The sequence below is a fragment of the Arachis ipaensis genome, chromosome B10 (assembly GCF_059453495.1).
Source record: "Arachis ipaensis isolate K30076 ecotype BB chromosome B10, ASM5945349v1, whole genome shotgun sequence".
Lineage (NCBI taxonomy): Eukaryota > Viridiplantae > Streptophyta > Magnoliopsida > Fabales > Fabaceae > Arachis > Arachis ipaensis.
In genome coordinates, this window is record NC_142435.1 from 135,678,773 (window position 1) to 135,691,009 (window position 12,237).

The following is a 12,237-nucleotide window of genomic DNA, read 5'->3' on the forward strand; positions in this document are numbered from 1 at the left end:
TTAGAAAGTAGAGTACCGATTCTTTATATTATCTTATCTATTCCTTCAATTTTCGAGGATGAAAATTTTTATAAGGTGGGTAGAATGTAAGACCCGGAATTTTTGAAAAGTCTTATTATGAGTCAATTTTAATTTATTTATTCATTAAAGATTTTAGTTTCAGAAATTATTTTATTAAAGTTTTAAAATCTGGTAAAACTGTAATTAATTAAATAATAAATTAAATAGGAGCGAACATGGTTAGAAAATTTAGCAATCGGAATTCGATAATTTAAATATGATATTTGGACTTAGTGGATTTTCCTAAGTCGGAAAACATAGTTTTCTGTGTAAAAATGTGCATTGGAGATTTGACAGGCAATATCGGTTGAGATCTATCCGGTACTGCAGCTGAATAAATTAATTATAAGTGAATTTGGTTAGGAAATAAGAATTTATAATTTGGGAAGATAGAAATATTTAAAATACAATTTAAAACTCTAATCTTAAAGGTTTTGGCCCAATAAGTGAACCGGGCCCAAATGGGCTCAAGACCCAACATATATAAACCTTAGTAATGAGCATTTCAGCTCATTAACTCTAAAGAAAAAGTGTGGGGGTGCTGAAATGGAGAAGAGAAGAAGAGAGAAAATCCTAACTCCATCAAACTTCAAATCACCATAACTTTTGATCCGGAACTCTGATTGACGAGCCGTTTGCAGCCACGCGTCGCTCTTTTTATATTCTAAAATTCTATCTAAGTTTTTTGGTGTGTATTCTACTGTACTCTGCCCAGTTTTCGTTTTTCTCTTTAAATTTGAATTTGGTTTGAGTTTTGAGAAAATCTTGTGATTTTGGTTATTTAGGGGTACTCTAGTATGAGCCATTAGTGATATTTATCACAAAATTCAGTGGGTTAAGGTCAGAAACCCTTCAACCCTTGTGATTTATCATTTTCATGAATACTAGGTTAATGTATATATGTGAAATTGGTTATGTTAGTGTATTTGGTGATTTTGGTGCACAATGGGAAGATTCAATTTGCATGTGGAACTTTGGTGTGGAGGTTTAAGCTTGTGGGCCTTGGAGAAGAGAATTCAAGTTTGGTTGTGAACCGCCGTCAGTAAGGTACGATTTAAGTTTCATTTAAGTACTATGTGGTGTGATGAGAATTCCTAGGCTAGATGCCCCTAGGATTAAGTTTGGATTGTGTAAATAGTTGGTACTAATATGTATAGTTGATATATAATGTAAATTAATGATTGGGTTGAGAATTGTGTGAATTTGTATGTTTGGTGTGTTGAGAATTTGATGAATTGGATAATGAATATTAGTTTGTGGAATATGCATTTAAATTGTGAATTTAGGCCAGAGGCCGTGAATCTTGGGCCGGAAGCCAGAAAGAGGTAAGGAAGGTAAGTGATGTGTGTATTGTGTGATGTCATATGAGATTAAATGGAATTGTGATTGTCGTTATTTGGTTACATTGGATTGTATGGATTATGTGGTTATTGGTGTTGAAGGAGGAATTGATGTCTTTGTTGATAATGAATGTGAGTTGTATACGATGATATGGATTTATATGTATTGGGGTTTGATGGAATTGGTATTGTTGGAACTTGAAATGTGGAATGAAATATATGATATGGTATTTTGTTTGAAATTGAGTTATTTAATTGAGATTGGTCAAAATAGTGGCTTGGTGGATTGTGAATTTAATGAGAATGTTGAAAAATATGAGTTGAGGAGGCTTGAGGTTGATTTTGGTAAGTTTTGGATGGTTTTGAAAAGGTTTGAAATTGGTTTGTGCTGAAAATTTAGTTTTTGTTTGTTTGTATGAACGTTGTGATTTTCGTCTACTTTGACGGAGCATAACTTGGTCTCCAGATCCTCGATTTGTATCAAACTTCTTTAGAAAGAAAATTGGATCCGAGATGTTTACGCCGTTTAAAGAACGGGTGGAAAATGATTGGAAATGAAAAAGTTATGCCTGTCGGAAATTTGGGATTTGAAAATGTAATCCTGCAGCTTTTAAACTTAGTAAATTTTTTGGTAAAACGTACTCAGACACGCATGCATGGCCGACGCGCACGCGTCACTCACGATTTTTACACTCTCACGCGTGTGCCTGGCCGATGCGTACGCGTCGCTGTATTGATGCAGGTGCGTGGTATAAAATCCAGAGAGTTGTGATGGTAGCGTGCTAGTTTTGTGCGAGGAGCACAAAACGCATCCACGCGTATACGTGGCTGACGCGCACGCGTCACCCTACCTCTCTACTTTCCACGCGTGTGCATGGGCAACACTTACGCGTCACCCGCTTTTCTCTGCTTCCCATGCGTGCGCGTGGGCGACGCAGACGCGTGACCCTGTTTTCAGCAAATATGATTTTTGTATTTTTAAACTGAATTTCAAACCTTTAAGCCTCCATTTTTATCGTTTTAGTCTTAAATCTTTATAGTATGCCTAGTAATGAAAAGAAGCTAGGACGTGTGGTAACTTGTAGATGAAGTAAAGTGAGAATCAATGATGAATAATGAGTAAAGATGATTGTATGAGTTGTTGAGGATGATGGTGAAAATGTTGGGTATGTTATGAGCCGGATGGCTGTGATAAGCATTGAATTATGGCTGAGTATATATATGTATATGATTAATGATTAAATAATTATGATTGATTGAGGAAGCTTGAACATGTGGCGAGTATGCCGAAGATGCATATATGATTAATGAATGAATGTGGTAAATGAATAATGATGGAAAATGTTGAATGCGAATACGCTTGTGTTTTCTCTCTGGTTGTAAGGGTGACAGGGCACCAATACCCTCTAATGGTGACAGGGCACAGATACCCTCTAATGGTGACAGGGCACAGATTTCCTCTAATGGTAATAAGGTGCAACAGAGAGACTGTGCCCGGGTAGTAGGCAGTGGCGTTGTCCACTTACTCCGGGTATGAGATGGGGAAGGAGAACTATGATAAATGAGTGATAAACCCCATTTTTAGGGTTTATCTTGTGCTTAATTTAGTAGATTTTATCCATTATTCTCACACTTATGCATATAATTCGCATGTTTTACATTTTCCTTCCTAATCTTATACTATGATTGAAAACATGCTTCTTTGGCCTTAATTTTGCTAATTTTAATTCTTCCTTATTACCATTCGATGTCGTGATATGTTTGCTGAGTGTTTTCAGGGTTTATAGGGCAGGAATGGCTTAGAGGATAGAAAGGAAGCATGCAAAAGTAGAAGGAATACAAGAAATTAAGGTTTTGGGAAGCTGGCAGCGACGCGCACGCATGGTATGAAGCGTACGTGTGAATGGCGCAAGATACAAGCGATGCGTATGCGTGGGACGATGCGCACGCGTGACCTAATTTTTGATTCAGTGACGCATACACGTGAGCGACGCATATGCGTGACAAAGCGTCACGTGCTGCAAATATCAGAATTCGCTGGGGGCGATTTCTGGGCTCTTTTTTTACCCAGTTTTAAGCCCGAAAATCCATATTAGAGGCTGCAGAGTGAAGCTGGATGGAGAAATCATTCATTCACTTATCATTATACAACATTAGTGAGGTTTTAGATGTAGTTTTCTAGAGAGAGAGGCTATCTCCTCTCTCTAGGTTTTAGGGTTTCTTTTAGTTTTAATTCTCATCAAATTTAGGTTTTTCATATTGCTTTAATTTAGTTTCTCTTCTTCATTTTATTATTCTAGAATCTTAGTTTATCTTCTCTCGTTGGTTTATTTATTTCCCCAATTTAGTTTATGAACTCTTCATGTTATATTAAATTTCTTATTAATGCAAGTTGAGGTATTTATGTTTATTGCTTCTTTCTTCAATTGTTATTGTTGTCTTGCAATTGGGTATCTTAGATTTTATTATCTCCTATTAGTTCTCTATGCTTTTATTTTGTTCCTTCCAAGTGTTTGATAAAATGCTTGGAAGGGTTTTAATTTAGATTTTTATGTTCTTAACTTGGATTAATTGTTTAGAGACTCTTGAGTTATCAAAAGTCTTTTGTTGATTGGTAATTGAGACTTGCTAGTTGGTTTAGACTTCACTAAATCTAGTCATTGATTAGGACTTGTGAACCTAAGTTTATTTTACTCACTTGACTTACCTTCATTGTTAGAGGTTAACTAAGTGAAAGCAAAAGGCAATTACCATCACAATTGATGATGATAATGAGGATAGGACTTCTAATTATCAATCCTTGCTAAGAGCTTTCTTAGTTATTAATTTATTTTCTTGCTATTTTACTTTCTTGTTTCTTATTTCAAAAACCCAAAAAAATATACTTTTCCATAACCAATAATAACTACACTTTCCTACGATTCCTTGAGAGATAACCCGAGGTTTAATACTTCAATTTACTTTTATTGGGTTTGTATTTGTGACAAACAATTTAAACATTGACTGGGGATTAATTATCGGTTTAGAACTATACTTGCAACATAATATCTTTGTGAAATTCTTTACCGACAATTTTCCTCCATCAACTTTTGGCGCCGCTGCCGGGGAATTGCAAATGTGTGCCTTATTATTGGTTATTGTACATATTTTCCTTTTGCTTATTTGTTAGTTTTTGTTAGTCTTAGGACTTTGTTGCTTATTTTTATTAGTTTTTATTTTTATTTGTTACTATGAATTCTCACCCCTTTGACTATGAGTTTGGTTACAATTATGTTGTAGGAAGTGGAGATTACAATGAAGGCTTGCATCAAGGATGGGACAATCAAAGATGGAAGGAGCCACAAGGATTTGATCAACTCTCTTGGCAACAACCCCCTCCAATGTACTATGAGCAACAACCATTCCATGATGCATACTAAGATAATGGTTATGGTGGACCTCTTCGTGACAATCAACACCCACCATAATATACCTATGAACCCCCTTCTCAATATAGCCCACAACCATACTCACAAGCCCCATTCTACCAAACACCCCATATGACCATAATCCTTACCCATCATACCAAGAGCCTTATGAGCCATACGAGCCATACTTAGAACCACCCCCATTCCAACACAATTACTCCCAAGAACCACCACCTCAATATATACCATCTCCATATCCTTATCAAGATGAACACCTTCTTATCATGAATCCTTCCCCCCAAGTAATGAACCCTCATATCCACCCCAATCTCCAATGGATGACACTCTTGGTGTTCTTCTTCAAGATCAAAGAGAGATGCAACGGACAACACTAGAGTTCATAGCTACCTTGACCAAGGTAGTGGATAATTTAGCTTCACTGCATTTCAACACTCAAGGAACTCCCATAACTACATGTGGAGAATCTAATAAAGAACATAGTATGAAGGAGAAATTGGAAACTCCGGTGAAAAATGAGGAATGTTGCTTTGTGTTAGAACAATTGGAAGAAGCTATGATTGTCAAAGAAGAGGAAGAAGTGGTTGAAGACTTAGGAGATGCTGAACCTTCATGGAAATCTAGAGTTACAGAGTATTCCTCCAAAAAGATTGAATTTGATGTTGAGGAGGCTAGTGCAAAACCTTCAAAGCATGTTCCCTATGAAGAATTGGATGGAATAGATCAAGAAGCAAGTTCCCTTAGTGATGATGATCATGAATCAAGCCCTCCTAGTAATGAATTTGCATCCACAAATGAACTCCTTAAGTTTGAAGAACCTTCTCCCGATGCAATTGAAAGCAACGTTGAGGTAGATTTCTCTCAACCTCATATTTATAATTTGAGTGATGGAGAAGAGTTGGATGAATTCGGTGAGGAAGAGCTTGAAGCTGAAGAATCTTTTCAAAAGGTGGAAGTTGTTCGAAAAGGTTGGACAGGAGTTGAATATGCTTTGTCAAGAACGTTGGAGACTTCTCTACCTAGGTTGTCGTCTACTCTTTCATTTGAGTGGGTAAAACTTATCTCTATTAGCTTTATTGTCCCACTTGAGTATGGTATGCTTGAAACAGATGGCCAACTTAGGAGGCTTTGTGGAATGAAGCGTAAGAGAAGGATGTTCAGTGGTTGGAGTTACAAATCAAGACTCATCAATGTTGATATTTCAAGAGCTAGATGCAAGCGTTGGACTAGTGATCAATTGGTGGGGTCTAAGAGAAAAGTTTGGTACTTCATCAAGAATTCGGATTGCTTGTCATCCAGTTGGAACAATGATGATCCACTTAAAGACGGGTGTAGAAACAAGATTTGGGATCCAGGCATACAAGAGGATCAACTTTGGGAGCTCAAAACTTGTGAAGAACTTCATCAAGGCTTGGTGAATTCACTTAGAGATGTTGGCGCTTACTGGAAGTCCAAGCGTTGGTAGAAGTTTCAAGATGAGTTCAAGCACAAGCCACCATGACAAGGAGGTCGCCAAATGTCCAACTTAAGGACTTTAACTAAAAGTGCTAGGTGGGAGACACCCCACCTAGGTAAATTCTTTCAATTTTTATTTTTATTTCTATTGGTAATAGTTTAAATTTTCACTTTTTAGTTATATTTATTTAGTTTAAATTGTGGTTTTACTAGTTTAATCATGTTAGGCATTAATTTAATAGCTAGTATATTTCAAAAAAAAGGGGGGGGGGGTCTGACGCGTACGCGTGGATGCAAATTTCGCTCTCTAGTAAAAAGTTACAGAGAGTTGGGCTGAAACCACACGAGAGGGGTGCCGGGCGCCCAACCCACCCCATGCGTGCGCGTCGCCAACGCGCACGCATCATTTTCAATTCTGGCCTCCCACGCGTGAGCGTGACCGACGCGTACACGTCGTACAAAAATGCCACCCCAATGCAAAAGTTACAGAGAGTTGCGCGAGAAGTGTGCCAAAACTGTGCGTTTAGCACAATTTTCATCCACGCGTACACTGTGCATTCTCTCCCTTCACGCATTTGCGTCAATGACGCTTACGCGTCGATTCTTCTTTTGTCCAACCACGTGCACGTGTTGCTACACGTGGATTTGAACTCGCTAACACCCCAGACGCGCAAGCCCTAGCCAGTCACGTCAATCATCCCCTTCCATCTCCAACGTTCCATTTCTCTTCTCCCTCCAAAACCCAAACCCACCATAGCTATCCTCAAGTTTCTGCAACCACCACCAGCCACTAGTCCGGTGACCTCGAACCGCTGCCGATTGTCATCTCTCTTCCCTTCTTCTTCTTCTTCTTCTTCTTCCCTCTTTCCTCCCTTCTCAGCCGTTCACCTTCCCGCCTTCAACCGGCACCGCCGCGGTCTTCCACTGCCGCCGGCAAACCACCATCCACCACCAACTCCTTTCTTTCTCCATTTCACTTCCATCTTCCACCTCTTTTCCAGAACAGAACCCTGGTGTGTGCCCTGCTCTGCAACCGTTCTCCTCTGCTGCGTTGCCTCATCACCACCGTGCCAGCACTGCCGTGAACCATCCCGGCACTGCTGTGCTCTCCATTCTCTCTCACCACCTCCATTTCTCTATTTCTGCTTCTTCCAAGGTTCCGGTTCAACCTGTTTTAACCTCTGCTTCTATTTTTAAAATTTCCTTTTATTCAATTCCATGTTAGTGTTAGTTGATTAGGTTAGCTTAGTTGAATTAAGTGGTTAGGTAGTTAAATGATGTTGTAGTGGATTTAGGTTTGAACTCTGATGTTTATTCTATCTGAAATTGGTTTTCTTGTGCTGGTAATGACTTGCCCTGTGCTAATTTAGTTTCCTGCTTCTGTAATTTCTATTTTACTTTGAATCAATTACTGTTATTTCTTGTTGCTGTGCCTTGCTTAGTTTAGTGACGATGATGTTGATGTTCTGTGATTTTTACATGTTGCTGTTGCTGCCAATTTTGGGTACTACTGTTGTTTGCTGTTGTTCTTATTCATAATGCCAATTCATATGAATTTATTGTGTTTATCTCTTGTTTAATTATAACTTAGGTTCATTTGGATTGAAATGGCTGCTATGATGCATATGTACCTTAGTTCATATGACATTTTGATTGCTGATTTTGTTTGAATTGTTTTGAGTTCATATGGGCTGAGTTTTTCTGCTTGTTTGTATCTGGGAACGTTCAATTTACTGTCGAAATGCTGCCAAAATTTTTTGAAAAACCTTATGCTATTAATTTCCAATTGTAAACTGAATTTGGCACATTTTGGCTTACGCCCCACTTGTTTATTGACAAATTCACTTCATGAATTGACCGACCAGCATTTTCGCATTTACTTTGGTTCCCTTTCATGTGCATTTGTGATTGTCGGAATCAAGGCACTAATTGACGGATTTCTATGTCAAATAGGTCCTTGGTTAATCAAGTCAATGTGAACCTCGTTTATGCTTCTTACATTACATCTTTCATCATCAATGATTTGCTTTGTCTTCATGAAAGTGAGCTTGCTTGTTCTTTAACTTTGTGAACTCATTTTGGTTAAGAACTACATTACCATACCGCTAATTTTAACCACTTTTCTAACCTTTGACTTAGTTGACTTTCTAACTTTTCTTTTTAATTTTCCCCCTTTTCAAACTAACTCTTTTGTTCCCTTTTGGGCATAATAATTGTTGTTGCTTAACAAACAAGCATCTCTACTATCATTGCATGGATTCTTGGTCTGTGTTCTAATTGATGTCTGAATTCTATTTTCTTGCATTCCAAGAGTTCATTTCTTTAACTCACTTCATGAATGTGTCTCAATTTTCTTTTATTTCTGGTTTTTTGTCTGTTTGCTTATTTACTTGCTTTTCCTTCCTCTGCTTTGTTTAATAATCTGTATCCTGGGAATTCTATTTTTCAAGATATCTGACAGAGGCAAAGGAAAGGCCAAGGCCACCTCCAGTAAGAGGAAAAGGTCGCAGCCATCCACTGAGCCGGCGACCTTAGGCTTATCTGAGTAGAAGCTTAATGAGAAGGACAAGGCTAACCAAGCTACGCCTTCTAACAACTCATATAAGTTTGCCAACCTATACTGTGAGCTTAGATTTCCGCACTTTGATAAGCGAAACCTCATTGTGGAAAGGAAACTAGATGTACCCTCCGATCTGAAGCAGTATACTGAGTGTCAGATTGTGGAGTGGGGTTGGGTATTTCTCGACAGAGAGCTAGTGCGAGTGAATGAGTCTTGGGTCCGGAAGTTCTATTGCAATTTCTACCAAGCGACCCTTGATGTAGTTCATCTCAGAGACATGTAGATTCTGATTACAGAGGAGGCTATTGAGGACATCCTCTACTTTCAGCCTAAGATCAGTGATAACGATGCCTTCCATCAGGCTGAGGAGGATATTAAATGCATGAGTTTTGATTGGGACGCAATGCATCATACGCTTTCCGTTCCTGATGCCCCTTGGGAGCAAGGATCCAAGAAAGAGACTCCGAGAGGCATTAAGTTCGACTATCTGACGAAGGAAGCCAAGCTATGGCAGTAGATCCTATGCACCTATGTTATGCCTAGTACCCATTCTACTGAGGTCCCGGTCGATATGGTAGTTCTGATTTGGTGTGTCGTAGAGGGGAAGGAGCTGTACCTTCCACGACTCATCAAGAGATACATGTACCGGGCCAATATCAAAGGCAACCTGCCATTCCCTTGCTTGGTCACACAGCTAGCTCACCGGGCTGAGGTTTCCTGGGAGCAGGGCGATGAGGCACTAGCCGCTCACGGTAAGGAGAAGGTTATCCCTTGGGGTGACTGGTTTGGTGACCGCCCAGTAGCCCGGTGATAAACCCCAATTTTGTGGTTTATCTTGTGCTTAATTTGGGGGATTTTATCACCTTTTTCCACATTTATTCAATGAAATAGCATGGTTTTGTAATTCTCCCTTAATTTGTGCTTAAATGTGAAAACATGCTTTTTAGGCCCTTAAATTGGTAATTTTAACTCACCTTAATTCCATTCGATGCCTTGATGTGTTTGTTGAGTGATTTCAGATTCATAAGGCAAGTATTGGATGGAAGAAGTGAGGAGAAAAGCATGCAAAGTGGGAGAACTCATGAAGAAATGAAAGAATCGCAAAGCTGTCAAGCCTGACCTCTTCACACTCAATCGACCATAACATGAGCTACAAAGGTCCAAATGAGGCGGTTCTAGTTGCGTTGGAAAGTTAACATCCGGGGCTTCAAAATGATATAAAATCTGCTATAGTTTCTTCGCATTTAAGGATGCGTACACGCACTATACGTGTACGCGCCGATGTTGCACGTGGTTCATTAAAGAGCAACTCGTGGCCAGCGATTTCTAGAGCATTTTGGGCCCAATCCAACTCATTTCTGATGCTATTTTATGCAGAATTCAAGTTTAGGCAAAGAGGGAGCAATTATTTGTAACTTAGCGTCATGTAGGTTAGTTTCTAAAGAGAGAAGCTCCCTCTTCTCTCTAGAATTAGGGTTCTTAGGATATTTCCATCTTAGATCTAGGTCCAATTTCATGATTTCATCTCATTTCCTTTGTGAATTCTTGCTTCTACTCTTTGATTCTCATAGTTTGTAGTGTTAATTTTCCTTTTATGCTCTCTTTTATGTTCATGGATGCTCATGTTGGATTTAGATCTCTTTTAATGCAATTTGATGTTGATGTTTCTTTTATTGATAATTTGAGTTGTAGATTTACTTTTCTTGCAATTGGTAGTTGGTAGATTTATTATTCTTGCATATTTACTATGCTTTCCTTACACACCCACCAAGTGTTTGACAAAATGCTTGATTGGGCTTTAGAGTAGACTTTGAGCATTCTTGGCTTGGAAAGAGTAATTAGGTAATCTTGAGTCACGAAAACACAATTTAGATTGGTGATCTAGAGTTGTTAGTTAATATTATTTCCATTGACTCTAATCTCTTGCTAATTTAATTAGTGAGTTGATTGGAACATTTGGATTGAGATTAGCTAGTCTTGTTTGACTTTCTCTCATGGAAGATAACTTACACCTTCTTTCAATGTTGGAGATGACGAAATAAGATAAATTCTTGTTAATTATTGTTACTAGTGACTAGGATGGAAAGCCTATGATCTCAATCCTTGCCATGAATGTCTCTCTTTATTACTTGATTCCTTTAATTGTTCTCTTTACTTTTCTTGTCATTTAAATTCTTGCACATTTAAATCTCTTGCCCTTTTACCAATCAAACCCCTTGTCCCCTCATAGCTAATAATTGACCACTTTATTGCAATTCCTTGTAAGACGACCCGGAGTTTAAATACTTCGGTTAATTCTTATTGGGGTTTGTACTTGTGACAAAACCAAAATTTAATTTGATTTGAGGATTGACTATTGGTTTGGACTATACTAACAACGGAAATATTTTGTGTAATTCCGAACCGGTATAAATCCTTGCATCAAATTAATGGCGCCGTTGCCGGGGAGTTGCAATGGTGCTATGTTATTGGCTATTGTATATATTGTGAATAGCTTGATTTTTGATTTATTTGTTGGTTTTTGCTAGTTGTAGGACTTAGTTTTCTTTATTTCTTGTTAGCCTTTGTTTTTATTTTCTCTTTCACCATGAATTCTTATCACCTTGTCTATGAGTGTGGTTCAAACTATGTTGTAGGAAATGGAAGCTTCAATGAGGGTGTGCATCAAGGATTTGGAAATCAAAGATGGGAGGAGCCCCAAGCTTATGGACAACCTTCTTGGCAACAACCCCCTCCGAATTCTTATGGGTATAATCCTAATCGTAATGCATACCAATCCATTGTGTGTGATGACCCTTATTGTGATTGTCAACCACAACCACCACATGCATATGAACCCCCTCCTCAACATAGCCCTCCACCACATTCACAAGCCTTCTACCACCATCCACCTCCATATGATCCTAACCCATACCCACCATATCAACCATCATATGAACCATATCTAGAGCCACCACCATTCCAACACCAATACTCCCAAGAACCACAAAGTCCACACACACCACCTCAAGAATTTCACCAATATGAACCACCTTCCAATTACAACAACCGTCCCTCAAACAATGAACCCTTTCTTCCACCACCACCTCCCGATGAAGCCCTCATGCTGGAATTGAGAGATCTTGAATCTCGTCTCTTAAGGCAACATGAGGAGGATGAAAAGAAATTTGCGGAGTTAAGAGCAAATATGACTATCATGGTAGAAGCCGTTAGCAACATAGTCTCATCCTGCCTAAGCTTGCGCGATCAAGGCACTCCTAGTGTTGAACATGGAGGGAAAACCAAAGAGCTTAATGAGGAAGTGAATTTGAAGCTCCAAGGTGAGAAAGAGGAGTTAAAGCAAGAAATGCAACAAGAGGAGGAGGTAGAGATTATTGAACAAAAGGAAGTAGTGGTT

General features: G+C 38.7%; 1 pseudogene; it reads left to right on the forward strand.

Annotated features, from left to right (window-relative positions):
- The first annotated feature begins 1,417 nt into the window (after window positions 1-1,417).
- Window positions 1,418-9,357, forward strand: LOC148581825 (uncharacterized; annotated as a pseudogene).
- Window positions 9,358-12,237: the final 2,880 nt, after the last annotated feature.